The sequence below is a fragment of the Rana temporaria genome, chromosome 9 (assembly GCF_905171775.1).
Source record: "Rana temporaria chromosome 9, aRanTem1.1, whole genome shotgun sequence".
Taxonomy (NCBI): Eukaryota; Metazoa; Chordata; class Amphibia; order Anura; family Ranidae; genus Rana; species Rana temporaria.
Genome location: NC_053497.1, coordinates 25,559,777 through 25,573,188, shown reverse-complemented (window position 1 = coordinate 25,573,188; position 13,412 = coordinate 25,559,777). Strand labels below are relative to the sequence as shown.

Sequence of the window (13,412 nt, the reverse complement as noted above, 5' to 3'; positions counted from 1 at the left end):
ATAATGGTTGCGCATCACTCATTTCTTCCAACTCATGTGTAAATAACTCCTCTGACAGATCAAGTGAAGCAGCTGTGATGCTAGTGTTGGTGGTGGCGGCAGGCGGGTGAGTGGTAACTTGAGAGATGCCCGAAGCTGAGCTGGAGGAGGAAGTTGTATCAAGGTTCCGAGCGGAAGCTGTAGAAGATTGGGTGTCCTGTGTTAGCCAGTCGACTATGTCCTCAGAACTTTTCGAGTTCAGGGTACGTGGCCTCTGAACACTCGGCATTATTCTAGGGCCAAAGGGAATCACAGCACCATGACCACGACAGCCCCTGCGGGGTGGCCTGTCTCTGCCTGTCATTCTTTTTTTTAGATTAGTTTAGTTGTACTATGCGTGCAAGCTATTGTGACACCAGATATGAGTGGCACTGTGCACTGGCAGAGGTTGGCAGAGTAGACACTGTAGGCCTGACACGCACGCTGGCAGGCAACTGACTGCTATTCTATTGCAGTCAAAATTTTTTTTTTTTTTTTAAATGTAATCTACTGTGCCACCAGATATATAAGTGGTGAGACTGGGCAAGTGGGCACAATATACGCTGTGAGCCTGACACACACACGCTGGCAGGCAACTGCAATTGGATTACAGAGGGAAAAACAAGCAGACTAATAAACTAGCCCTAAAAAGGGCTTTTTGGGGTGCTGTCAGGACGCTGTCCTTACAGCAGAGATCAAATGAGTCTTTCAGGACTGGAGTGGACACTGAATACACTGGCCTAGCTATCGATTTCCCTATAAATCAGCAGCAGCTACACTGTCCCTCCTCTCATTAAGACTGCAGCTTCTGAATAAATCTAAAATGGATGCTGTCCAGGAGGTGGGAGGGTCTGGGAGGGAGGGTATGCTGCTGATTGGCTGGAATGTGTCTGCTGACTGAGGTACAGGGTCAAAGTTTGCTCAATGATGACGATTCAGGGGGCGGACCGAACATCGCATATGTTCGCCCGCCACGGCGAACGCGAACAAGCTATGTGGTGGGAATTCAGCCCTGCCAGTCCCAAGGCTAATTCCGCGTACACACGGTCGTTTTTGTGATGAAATAAAACAAAGTTTTTTATCATGAAACAAAACAACGTTTTTCAAACTTCATTTTAAAAAACGACGTTGCCTACACACCATAGTTTTTTCAAAATGCTTTAGCAAAGCGCGGTTACGTTCAGCACGTACGACGGCACTCTTTTCCATTCAAGCTCCCGTCATAACTTCTGAGCATGCGCGGGTTTAAAAACGTCATTTTACCCACACACTATCATTTTAAATGACACAAAAAACGAGGTTTTGAAAAACGACATAAAAAATTTAAGCATGTTCGAATTTTTTTTTTTTGTCGTTTTTCAGAAGACATAAAACAACGTTTTCCCCACACACGGTCATTTTAAATGACGTTTTTAAAACTGTTGTTTTTTTTTCATCACAAAAAACTACCGTGTGTACGCGGCATTAGTCCTGCAACTGATGTTGGGTCCCTAAGACCGGAGTAGCAGTTTTCATTGCCAGCTAATAAATGTGTTAGATTTTAATGCCTGGTACACACAATGAGATAATCGGACGAATGATCCTCTGTCTTTTTTTTTTTTTTTGGCATGCTATTTTTATACCGAAAATGAGTTTTCTAAAGTAGCGAAAATTATCGTACGACGGAATAAAAATTCTGAAGTGGTGTAATTTATTTGTATTTAATTTCCGAACTACAACTTTGCTGCCGGAACCACAGGGACATATGCGCCATCACTGGATATCAGACACAAGTGTCCTGCTGTGGGGAATCTGTCCCTGTTCATTGATTTCTACTGCAAAACTTTGAATACCCTCTATGGCCACCTGTAGCTCTTGGTCTCCGTGACATTTGCAGACATCCTGAGCTATTTTGTGATTATAACAACATACCACATTTCTAGAGACTGGGAAGGCTTGCATTTCACATCGACAGCACCCCCTGATGATGCCCAGGATGTGGGTGAAACATGTTGGTAATTCCATCTAAAAGTGCTGTATCCATAAAAGCTGTATTCCATGTACTGCCATAATTGTTTTTAAACAATTTTTATCTGTGTTTTAAATAAAACCATATATTTTTTTTTATATATTATCTTTCAAAATCACTGTACCTTTTTTGCACCTTAAAAATCCCATTAAAACCTCCCTATATCTATACTGATAAATGAAAATCGTATGATCTGGTATCGTATGAGAAACATTTTCATGCTTGTCCCATTTGGATAATATGATCGGCTAACAAAAGCTGTGTACCAACGATCAGATTATCGTACGATCGATTAGACAGCGGTATTTTTCATACTTTATTTTCTGATTGTGTGTACAGGCCATAATGCGGACTGATACTTTCTGGAACTAATGTCTGAGATCAGACATCAGATTAAAAGTGATCTCTGGGCATCAAACCCTTCCCCCTAACCTTTACCATTCTTATCTGCCTACTAATCACCATGGAATGTTAAAAATTTGAATCTAAAAGTGCCTTTTAACTTGCCTAAATATGTGGTCACATGACATACTGGTCTCTTTCTTAGTGGAAGAGTTCTACTGTTAACAGTGATGATTAATGGGACCCAACAATATACCAATGTCAATGGAAATCGCACCCTGAAATTGCCAAAATTTTTACAGAAACTACTTTTGGGAGTTGGTGTGGCGCCACATCGATTGGGACACTACAATTGCTCCTGATTTGGTATGCGTTTTTGACAAATCGTATCAATGTGAACCAGGGCTAAGATTGGGATGCCATTAAAATTCATGTGTGTAAAGGCAGGCGTCCCAATACTTTTGGTAATATAGGAAGATATTTACGAAAACTGGTGCACTCAGAATCTGGTGCAGCTGTGCATGGTAGCCGATCAGCTTCTAACTTCAGCGTATTTAAGCTTTGACAATAAAAGATGAGGAAATATCTAACTTTGGAGGCCCTATGATGGTTGGAGACACTGCAGAGGAGGATGGCACACCAGGGGCCTCATCCTCCAACCTGTTAAGCCTCAACAGGTCATCTTTACCTCCTTCTCCATATTGTGCCAGGCCTCAGGACATCGGCTGTAGGGGTAACCAAGGCGCTGACACAGGTTACATTTTACTCCTTGGCCGCAAGGTTACTCCTTAGCCGCAAGACCCCGACACACTGAACATATCAAGGCTGAACAGTAGGAGCTCAAATGCCCCCTTTTTCCACAGCGGTGACACAGTTTCGGCTGACCAGGGTAGAAAATAGTCATCCTATCTCTCCCTATAAAAGCTGAGGAGGGTAGGTGACGGACAACATTCCCATCCCTGGCCAACCTGACTGTTACCGACCAACTCTTTTTTTGTCGTTGCCACCTGCCTCTTCCGCCGCCCAACCTTCCTTCTCTCCTCCAGGTACTGCAGGTCAGATTCAGAGATGCTCCCATCTCCCTTTTTTCTTTGAAGTCTTCATAGAAGACTTCTTTGCAGAGGAAGAAGCACCTTTTTTTAGTACTCTCTACCACTCCTGGTGGGGGGACCTTCCTTTAAGTCAGACTTAGGAGGGGAAGACTCATGGGGGGTGACTGACTCGGGGGCACCTCCTCCATATTGTGCTAGGCCTCAGGACATCGGCTGTAGGGGTGACCAGAGACAGACACAGAAGTAATACTTACTTACAGGCACAGGAGGGATGGCCACAGGAACTAGGGAGGGATCCTGAACAGGACTAGGGGAGTCAGTCACCGCAGAGGAGGATGGCACACCAGGGGCCTCGCCCTCCAAACTATTTAGCCTCTACAGGTCATCTATTACCTCCTCCATATTGTGCTAGGCCTCAGGACATCGGCTGTAGGGGTGACCAAGGCGCTCACACAGGTTGCATTTTATCATTTAGATGCAGTCTTTAGCCGCATGACCCAGACACACTGAACATATCAAGGCTTAAGAGGAAGAGCTAAGATGCCCTTTTTCTCAACAGCAGTGACACCGCTTCGGCGGACCAGGGTAGAAAATAGTCATCCTATCCCTCCCTATAAAAGCTGAGGAGGGTAGGTGATGGACAACATTCCCATCCCTGGCCAACCTGACTTTTTTCCGACCAACCCGCAGTCCAGATGCTGAGTTCATCAATGATTTTATTGGGCTTAGTCAAAACCTCACCATAATTCTTTAAGCAGACCTCTAAATCTCGAGCAGAAACACACTCATTAGTCAGCATGATGGTTACATGTTTCACTGTTGACCTTTGTGAAACAGCAACCGGTGCCAGACCTTCCCATTCAGTTCTTGACCTGCACTAAGCCTCATATCGCTCCCAGAACCGGTCAAGACCCTCTGGCCTGGTGAAGCTAATAGTAAATTCCTTGTTTACCCGGCTTCATGGATTAGGGCATACAGGTCGTTTGTCCCAAAACCCATCTGCAAAATCATATCTACCACCGCACACCGTACTGCAGGGATTGCACCAATTTCCCATTTAAGAATAACTACATTTTTCCTTGGATCCCCTGCAGAAGACAGAGACCCAAGACCTGATCCTGGGGTGCATGTAGTGGTAGCTTGTAGGGGGAAAACCCACTTGGAAGTGGAGTTACCAGGAGCACAGCGTACCACCTGAGCATATGTAGGCTTATCAGGGCCAAGGCCCCACACTGATGTAACATTAGCCTGTACATGACTCAGGTAGCCTGGATGACCCTTATTAAGCTATAAAACACCATACCATGTTATCCCCCTTTCCCTAGTTTAGAAACTGAGGCGACACCTGAAGTTGGAGAAAAAACTTGGCCATAGCAGCCATATTTTATTAAACACTTTTAACATAACTAAACTTTTTATTAAAATTTTACATTAATTTTTATAATTTAAAATATATATCAAAACAGTTTACCAAACAGCCATTATAAAAAATGGCAACCATAAACAGTCATGTGGTCAAAGGATGTAACCCCAATAACTTTTTACACCATTATCCTGCGGGACATAAACAACCGCCAGCCTTAAAGGCATAGCAACACCCCCTATCCTGCAGTACACAAATTCCTGTTCTCCAGCGGACACCATTCCGGTGAAATACAGAGAGGGTCCATAACCGCTGGACCCCCACACTTCCGTCATGACTGTTCCTTTTGACCTCCTGGACCACATGACACCGCCACACTACTACTGCTATGACGACCTGCATCCGTGACCTGCAAAAGAAGAACACACACAAACAAAACAAAAAACAGGGGAGGGTGGGTGGGAAAATACTGCCTCCTCCTGTCTCCTACACGCGCTGCTGTGGCTATGGCTCCACCCCTCCCTTAAGTAAACTTCCCTGAGCCCAGGAAAATGATCCCCACAGCACCGCCCACACCATTCCTCCCAGAACCTGTTAACCCCTTATGTCCCCAAGCACTCTGGTCATGCCAGCCCTCTGCTATTTTCTTTCTTTTGCTTTACTCCGGGCTTTTCTTTACTATTATTAACTGCTTGAACTGAGTTGGCAGGATTGTTCATCACACATTTAGTGGTAGGATTGTCCATCACACTTGTACTGGGGTGATGTCAGTCACACAAATATTCAATTTCCCATCAGGTATAGTGACAGTTTCTTCTGCAATACCAGCTGTCTCCTGAAGCTGCGCTGTAGAGTCTTGTTCAGCAGCTGTGGGGCAAACGACTTTGAACTCAGCTAAAGGAGTGGCTAATAGATTGGGCTGACACTTGTGGTTCCTCTGCAGGAATTACATTTTTTAAATGTAACTTTTGCTGCACTGCAACATCAGCATGTACAGTATTGCTGCACACATGATTAGCAGCCCAATTGTCATTGGGCATACTGTCAGCATCAGTCACGGTGTTGAATGGCACAAAAACAGTTTTATCCACCATATGGGGCTTGACAGGCTTTACCTTGTCAGGCACATCATCGGTAATGTCCTCATCATTAAACACCAGCTGATTCCTGGGATGGCATGGGGCTGATTATCTCTCCCAGAGAAGGCAGAGGGTCTGAACTGGGGGGTCTCCTCCTCCACCTCCATTTTTGTCATCCTTGCGAACCTTCGGTCATTGCCAAACTTCTCCTTGAAAGGGCCCATCTCTGCCTTCCATCATGGACACAATGGTCTCCTGGTGTTCCACCTGGTAATGTGCGTGTAAAGGCAGGCGTTCCAATACTTTTGGTAATATAGTGTAAACTATATGTGCCCCTTGTCTCTCAGCCTGCTTCCTCCGTGGTCTAAAGCTGGCCATACAGAACACATTTTGGGCAATTACTTCTGAATCGGATGAAACCTGAGCTTTGGGCATCTTTCGGCCCAACAAAAGTGGATTCTTTTACATTTTCCTTGACAAACCTCTCTGACCACCATATACTCTCCTAACCAGCATTCCCTCGCTTCATGTGATTTCTCGCTTCTCCCTTCCATGGCTTCAAAAAAATCAAAGAGGCCGAATAGCTTTTCATTGACATCTCCATTTAATCTAATGTTGCAAAGTAACACAACCAAAACCTCCTCCATGGTGGATCCGATATAATACTACAAAGGTGCAGTTGCTGAAACCTGGGATTGAACCAGGGACCTTTAGACCTTCAGTCGAACGCTCTCCCAGCTGAGCTATTGCAGCTTCTAATGCACCTTTGGGTGGGGGGTGGGGGGGTGCACACTGATGAAAAGGGGGGGGGGAAGCACAGATGTAGGGGGGGGGCGTACACTGAGGACATTGGGTATTATGCAGAATATTGCAATTAAGTGCAGGAAGCTTGTATGCAGAGGATAGCTTTGCTTTATTGTAGGATGTTAGATTATGTCTTACAGCATTAGAAATATATTACAGGAACAAGGAGAAAAAGTACACATTTAGATACAGACAGTACATCCTGTTATTACTTTGTACAATAGAATACACACTACAGTGCCACCTGCTGGATAGATAGGTATAATGTACATAGTTCACAGTATATAAATATAAACAGATTGCTGCTCTCTGTTCTTCCATCACCCCTTCTCAACAGCATGTGCTTTTGTCAAATTTATATTCAGCTTCTTCTGGAAATAACTATGATGTTCCTTCAATAAAGGTCTGGTGGGTGAATCAGCATTGATGTGTTTGGTCCTAGGATTGACCCTTTCTGATTGTGTAAGCTTTATACATCCCTGGTTGTCTTCAAAAATGTGAATTGGTTTTGACATGTCTATCGAAATGTCCACAAAAAGTTGACAAACCCATATCGCTTCTTGACAAGCGTGTGCTGCTGAAATGTACTCCTGCTTGAGTTGAAGATAGAGCTTCAGTTGCTTGCATTTGACTAGACTAACTTTTATGGTTCCTTTCCCATACTGGAAGATGAATCCACTTAAGGATTTTCGGTCTGTGTAGTCCCCGGCCCAATCAGCATCCACATATCTGACCGGTTTTGGATCAGATGTTGCTGGTAACAGTAGCTTCATCTGTATTGTTCCTTTTTGAGGTACTGCATCACTCTCTTCACTGCATTCTAGTCATCCTGACAGAGAGCTGAAAAGTGCACAAATATAAGAAAAGCACATGCAGCGCCCTGGGATTTAGTCAGGGAGCTCCTCACCAAATTCCTTGTCAGGAGTAGCTACTGTAGATAGGGAGAAATTAATGTATCTCTAACAACTAAGTTTGTTGTACTTTTCTCTTCTGCCACTAGGTTACTGGGCATTTGGCGGCATTAGATGTAAGAAAGACATTTCAAGGTCAAGCTATGGGTATATGGAATATCTCAGCCAATAGGTAGGGGTTTCCTTAAATCCCTTAACCTGCTGCAATAACCTAATATATTCAGGTGGAGTCAGGTGATCTGTGTTCTGTGCCACCCAGACTGCCGTCTGGGTGGACGTGTGTCGTCCACACTGGGCTGCTAGGCCGGAGATTGTGCCTATCCCGGGGGCATCTGGCTGACGTGAGGGCCTATCCAGAAGTAGGAGGGCAATGCAGGGTTGGGACTGCGGCTTGCAGTCCAACCAAGAGTGAAGGTTCTGCCGGCCGGAGAACCTGTAGTGGTCAGGTAGAAGGGAAGCTGTCACCGCTAGGGGGCCAACCACTTTTATCAGGGACCACAGTGAGTAACTGAAGTAAGTACTGGAGCAGTATTCTCACAGAAGGGTACGTGGAGAATCGGAAACTTTAGGCGGTAAACAAGTCAGGGACCCAACCAGCGGAGGTGACGCTTGCAGAGCAGCCTTGTGTTTCAAGCTAGGGACTGAACTGGTCAGCAGGGGTGAAGCTTGAAGGTAGCTAGGTACCCAGCAGGGAAGTGTGAGTGATGCTTGAGGAAGATACAACCGCAAAAGCTTTGAGGAGCTCACAGGATTTAGAGTTGGTGAACCAGAGGGTCCAGTGAGAGACCAGGAGCTCAGGGAGGTGAAAACTACAAGCAGAAGTTGTAGTAAAGCTGAGAGAACTGTTACATTTATATTAGGAACTGTTAAGCACTGTAGCCATAGAGGACAGCAAACCTCCACGTACAGAAGTGGCACCTTGCAGGCACCTTTTCCTGGATGGCTGTCCTCCTATTGAAGCCTATGAGTCTGCCTATTGAAATTGCCTCTTTATGGTACATTGGCCAGGGTGTAAAGAGATTCTCCTGGTTGTCCGCTGATGGGAAAAAGTCCTATGGCTGCAGTTTCCGACTCTCGCTGCTCTTAAAGCAAAAGTCATTAAAATTATTCTGCTCCTTTTTAGGGTCTGATTAGCCTCTTCATGAAACATCAGCCACGGTTTAAAGAGATTCTCCTGGCTGTATGCCGTTGGAAAGAAGTCCTGTGGTAGCTGCATAATCTGACTAACGCTATTGTATTGTAAAAGTCATTGAAATAATTCTGCTCCTTTTGGCTCTTTTAGGTTTTTATGAGCCTCTTCATGATACATTGGCCAGGGTGTAAAGAGATTCTTCTGTCTGTCTGACTGCTGGTGGTGGCTGAAAAAGGACCATTTGCTCTGACAATTGTTGAAGAGCCGCCTTATGATTTTCCATTGGAGTCGGTACTGGTCCATGGTTTGTTTTTAGTAGTAATAGTGGAGAACCAGTCCATTGGTTACACCTTCTGTGTTATGTACTGGAACGTACCTTGTAGCCAGAGCCTAGTGTGCAGGAGGAGGCCTCTCTTACAGCCCCGGCTCTGGAGCTGCTGGAGTTGGGACAGCAAGCTCGGGAGCACGGCGAGGTAGGAGTGCCTGGTGATGATAGCAGCTCGGCACCAGTGGTGGTCCTTCGGGACGGTGGTTGTAGGAGACAGCGTCTCTGGAGCTGGCACAGGCACTGGATAGCAGGAGCTGGTAAAGCAAAACCGGGTTAGCAGATAATCAGGTGGGTTAGGCAAGCGTAGTCAGATTCAGGCACAGGGTCTGGTAACGATGGGCAGGAGAGCAGAGCGGAGTCAGAGCAAGCCAGGGGTCGGAGTGGAGAGGGTCGGATGGTCAGACGGAGCCGGGTCAGTTTGAGGTAACAGGTTACAACAGGTCACAAGTTTCACAGATACAATGCTGCAGATCAGACAGCAAAGTGTCACTGCAGCTGCTTGCTTTTTAAAGGCTGAGTGGCGCCAATTGCTCATTAACGCGCACGCGCGCGTTCCCGCCATCGTGCACGTGCGCGTGTATTAGGCGCATGCGCGCGCATACGAGCGCGCACATTTGGCGCACAGATGCGCGCATTTGGCTCATATCCGTGTGCATGTGGGACGCGCCTGCGCACATGAATAGGCGATTGGTGCTGATCCTGACCATCAGTAAGTGTGCGCATGCGTGCACGCCGGAGCCTATTGGCAGGTCCCTGACATTCTGACTCTCACTCTCGTCACTAAAGTCAGTAAAATTAGTCTTCTCCTCCTGGCTCTTCCAGTTTATGAGCCTCCTGGTTCTTTGGCGATTGATGGAGGAGGTGAAAATAAGTCCATTGGTGACATCATTAAACTGTTGTTCATGTATGAAAACCCTGTGAAATACTCCTGCTCCCTTTGGTAATATTGGGGCCTCCAGGTAGTTGATGATATTCATTCAATTGCATGCTGCTATTTGATGGTTCCTCATAAATCTAGAAAGAGAAAACGACATTCATCACTGTTTCTAATTGATACAGAGAATGGAAACAAAGTATGGTGAACCCCCCCCCCCCCCCCCCGAGGTGCAGCAGATTTCACTAAGCAGGCTCCTTCCATCCGAACTCCCTCTAGTGGTCAGATGACATACACAGTAATCATCTTTAATAATAAACGGAAATCATTCAGACCAGGCCTAATGATTGTGTAGTGATCACAAATTTAAAGACAGGTCTGAAAAGTCTATTAAAACAATGTCTTAGATGGTAAAGAGCCTGCAGGTGAAAATCTCCCCTTTCCTTCCAATGTATTTGGACTCTATTCTGTGTATACTTACTGGTTCGGATTTAGCTGGCATGCGTGACTTTCTTCCCTCTATCTCTGCTCAGTCGATGGTCTTAAAGAACGGATGGCTCAGGGTGTCACTGACTAGATGGTTCTGGCCCTCTTGGTATTTCCACAGAAGCTGTAATGAAGAATGAAGTATATGAAAATTAAATATGAGACATTGCATGACCAATAATATTTGAGCAATAGAGAAGCTGAGGCTCTCTAACTTACCCTAACTAAGAGGTTATGGAGGTCAGGGTCCCACACCCTCCTCACATCGGGCTCCATTTCAATAATTTTCTTCTTTATTTGTTGCCAGTTGTCCATTCTGGTAATGAAGGGATATTTGTCAATTGCCATCTCGTATACTATTACTCCAAGGGAGAAATAATCCATTGAAATAATAATAAATTTTTTGCAAGACTTGTTAAGATAAAAAGGGATGAGCACATTGTCAGACCAGGCAGAGGGCAGAGATGACAATATAGTAACATATGTTATGTATAAAGCTCATGCAGGACTAAAATTGCAGTGAAACTGCTCATGCAGGACTAAAATTGCAGTGAAACTGCATCAAACTAAAGTTGAGCTTGTGAATATTAGAGGTAGGGCTTAAAGGGGATGTATAGTCAACTTTTTTTGGGGGGGGGGGGTAGAATAGAAAGGGTTAAACACTCTAGGGCTTTGCCTAAAGTTGCCCTTTAATTGCCCCATTTAAAGTAGGTGGATGAAGGTATACGGACCCCAATAGCTCAATGTTCACAAACGCTCCCTCTGTTAAAGAGAAGGAGGGAAACAGCAGGTGAGCAGTTACTGGCGGTTTTACCCCATTCATATGTGTGAAACGGGCCAGACAAATAAATCCAACTACACCCAGTCTCAATGTCCCCTACAAAGAAGCCCCAACACTGCTCAGTGACTCAGAACTTCCCAGCTTTTGCTGGGGATATTGTTTTGGCCTGGAAACCCACTGAAAGCAACTGGGGCACCAGTGGAGATATTCTCCATTTAGTGGAAGTGGAACCCCCCTTTATCTCTTCTCTATATCCAATCATAATTGGTATATCTTGATAAATGTTATACTTCTACCAGGCGCATACTTACTTCTGGGGCCATGTAGACTGGTGTCCCTGCAAATTGGTTAATTCTCTCAGACTCGGTGACTCCCTTCACTAACAATCCAAAATCCGCACTTCTGGCGTGGCCAGTGTTGTCTAATAGAATGTTTTCTGGCTTCAGATCTCTGTGAACGATCTCTTTAGCGTGCAGGAATTGCAGGCTGAAAATAATTTCCGCTGTTATTTTTCTGATGGGGGGGGGGGGGGGGGAATACATGGATTGGCATAAAAAGTCATCACAGCCCAGTTAATGGTAAAGAGAAAGTGACTGGCTAGTTCACTGCCTGCCCTCAGTGGTCCACCCGCCTGACTCCAAAGTGACCCCGACATCAAACTTACCTTAAAGTGTCCAGAAGAAGTGGAGCTGAATATCTTATCAGGTCGGAGAGATCTCCTTTGCATAGATACTCCATAGCAAAGGCCAGATGATTCTGTGAAAATAAGAAAAACAGGTTACGTGTTAGACACTGAAGTTTTAACTTTGTGAAGGACAAAGGTGTGCGCAGCCTTTTGCATTAGGGTGTGCACCCCAAAGCTCAAACACATATGCATGTGTATATGTACTAATGGTGTCAGTAGAGTAGTGGATGGTGTCATAAGGGCAGAGATTGGTGTCAGTAGTTTTATTTTTATTCTTTTAAGATTACATTTTTTTATTTTGTGAAATATCAGGGGTCTAAACAGGGGGGGAATATGCACCACACGGGGCGATTTAGGGTGTGCCCAGGCACACCTGGCAAACCCTATGCGCACGGCTATGGTGAAGGAATATATGAGGACGCTCACACCAGCAGAGAGTGCAGTGTGGCCTCTTTACTAAATGCTTCCTGGGGGAACTCTGGAAAATCGGACAGAGAAGAATAGTAGACCGCCATTGCTGGAAGATCTTTACCACAATACTAGTTTTGTCTGGTTGTTATGGTGGTCCAATGACTGCTATATTTTGGCTTCCCATCCTAGAAGATGTATGTAGATCAGGAAGGAAGATAGCGGAGGGACTCCAGGGAACCCTAAGGACCCAAAATAACCCAAAAGAGGGGGGAAAGAGCGGCCAAGGAGGACTATTGCGGTACAGAGTGAGTAGGTAGACTCGGGAAAGAGCGGATATATCAAAAAATATATACATTTATTAATACAGTATCAGAAAAATAATAAAAACGTTAAACATTAAGGACAATTAAAACAATGCACATATCGTGACTGCCGATCAATTCACCGAAATTACAATCCCCCGAAGGGGAGTCCAGGTGAGTGTTGGGGTCACGGTACGGGAGGTCTCTACTAGTTTTGCGATATTAAATCGCTTCGTTAGGAAAAGTTCTAAAAGTTAATATACAACCAACCAATATAAATAGGCTGAAACACACATAGAGCAGTTCGTGTAGGTCAACCTACCGACAAGAACATTCATATCTATACATACAAATAGAAAGAGGGAATGGAGGAGTATGGGATTATTGCGGTGCCAAAATAGAAACCAAACAAAGCAGATATTTAAAAATAAAGTTTTATTGGTTACACAAAGATAAAAAAGTTTAGTTCAAACATATGGGCAATACATTAATAGTGTGGGAGCGAAACATTAAGATACAAGCCAGTGGTCAGGTCTTCCCAACTAGTTTCTCCAATCCTTTGGCTTCATCAGGGGATTTATGACGTGACCATCACAATGAGTTGCTCTAAAGACATGAAACGAAGATTGTTCATTAAATACATCAATGTAACATTTTTCATGGTTTTTAATATAAATATAGTTTGGCTGGGAAATGTGGTGGAACAATGAAGGCCCAGGTGCCAATATATAGACCCCAATGAATCCCACACCCCAACAGGACACCCCACCTAGTGCAATCAAGCACTAAAGACCCTGGAGGGTAAGAAGGTTGAAAACCTACCCAAAGCTGCCCAG

The 13,412-nt window shown here is 44.9% G+C and overlaps 1 non-coding gene across 1 annotated transcript; it reads right to left on the bottom strand.

Annotated features, from left to right (window-relative positions):
- Nucleotides 1–6,542: 6,542 nt before the first annotated feature.
- On the bottom strand, nt 6,543–6,615 carry TRNAF-GAA. The gene has a single exon. It is a non-coding gene; the product is annotated as a tRNA-Phe (tRNA).
- Between the last annotated feature and the right edge of the window lie 6,797 nt (nt 6,616–13,412).